The sequence below is a fragment of the Trichechus manatus genome, unplaced genomic scaffold (genome assembly GCF_000243295.1).
Source record: "Trichechus manatus latirostris isolate Lorelei unplaced genomic scaffold, TriManLat1.0 scaffold00040, whole genome shotgun sequence".
NCBI lineage: Eukaryota > Metazoa > Chordata > Mammalia > Sirenia > Trichechidae > Trichechus > Trichechus manatus.
Window position 1 is genome coordinate 6,879,723 of NW_004443976.1, and position 2,023 is coordinate 6,881,745.

The following is a 2,023-nucleotide window of genomic DNA, read 5'->3' on the forward strand; positions in this document are numbered from 1 at the left end:
ATTTATACTAATTTCTTATAGCTCTAGTAAGTATAACAAATATACATTTTGGATAACCTTAATTTTTTTTTGTTTTTTTGTAGCAGAAGCAGATTCTCCTGAAGTCATTGGGATATAAACCCATAAACCTTCTATAAAGTAATTTAATTTTGAATAATTGTGACTTTTTTTTCTTACCATTATATATGAGCATAATAATTACCTGAATCAGAGTTAAATTTTTTATAAGATTGATAGTTTTCCCTAAATGTCATACGTAATGTATGTGTGTGTGTATGTCTGTTCCCATCTGAACTGTTGTCTTAATTCAGGAACCAAATAAATTTGGATAAGTTTGCAGACCCGTCCCTTTCTGTCTGAAATCTTGCTGTTAGTTGAAACTCAAGCGATAGATTTAAATAGTAAAAGATACTTGTATATTTTATTCATTCATTTAACAGATATTTATTTAAGGCTGTATGTTTCCCTCTAAGCAGTGCTTAAGCTGCATCCCACAAATTTTGATATCTTGTGTTTTGATTATTATTTATTTGTGATTTTTTTATTTTGATCTTGGATTATTTGAGTGTTAATGATTTCCATATATTGGAATATTTTATTACGGAACAATAATTTAATTCCTTTGTGGTCAGAGAATATATAGTATAAGATTTCAGTCATTTGAAATTTATCATGCATGTGGTCTGTCTTAGTGAATGTTTCGTATGCACTTGAATGTGTATTCTGCAGTTGCTGGGTCTAGTAGTTTGTAAATTGTAGTAAATTCAAGTCAGTTGATAGCGCTGTTCAGATTTTCTATTTCTTAATTGATTTTTTTTTTCTTGTTTTTTTGTCTACTTGTTCTATCAGTTAATGAGAAGGGCGTTAAAATTTTCAACTATGATTGAGAATTTGTCCCTTTGGACCTGATTTTGGGTGCATTCACATTTAGGATTGTTGTATATTCTTTTTTAAAATTTTATTTATTTTGTAATTGTTGAGAATATACACAGCAAAATATACACCAGTTCAACCTTTTCTACATGTACAATTTAGTGACATTGATTACATTCTTCCAGTTCTGCAACTATGCTCACTCTCCTTTCTGAGTTGTGCCTCCTTCATTAACATAAACTCACTTACCCTAAGGTTCCTATGTCTAATTTTTCAAATTGCTGTTGTCAATTTGATCCCATATAGATAGTTCCTATAAGAGCCTAATGCTCAAGGCATACCTGTTTACTAGTTAAGCTAAACTATTCGGTTTTAAAATGACTTCAGGGGATATTAAGATTTAAGGATTATCTCGGGGCAGTAGTTTCAGGGGTTCATCAACCCTCCATGGCTCCAGAAAGTCGGGATTCCATGAGAAACTGACATTTTGTTCTGCATTATTCCCCCTTTTGATCAAAATTCTTCCATCAAAACGTTTGGTATTGGTAGCCGGGCACCATCCATTTCTCCTCATCTCATGGCAGAGGAGGCAGTTGTTTATGGAGGCAATTAGTCACACATTCCATTTCCTCCTCCTATTCCTGACTCTCCTTCCTCTGTTGCTCCAGGTGAGTAGAGACCAATTGTTGTACCTTGGATGGCTGCTTGCAAACCTTTAAGACCCTAGGCACTACCCAACGAACTAGGAGGTAGAACAGAAGCACCACACCTGTTACTAGGCCAGTTTGCTGGGATGTCCCATTAAACCATGACCCTAAATCTCCAAACCAAGGAACCAAATCCCATGAGGTGTTTGGTTGTACATAACCAATCTCAACAGCAATTTTTTTTTGTCATTGTTATAAAGATATCACACAGCTTTTGCCAATTCAACTTTTTATAGATGTACAGCATTTAAAAAAATTTTTTTTATTGTACTTTAGATGAAGGTTTACAGAACAAATAGTTTCTCCTTAAACAGTCAGTACACATATTTTATGACATTGGTTAACAACCCCACGACATGTCAACATTCTCCCTTCTTGACCTTGAGGACTTTTTTTTTGGTGAAAGTATACATAGCCAAAGTTACACCGTTTCGAAAGTTTCT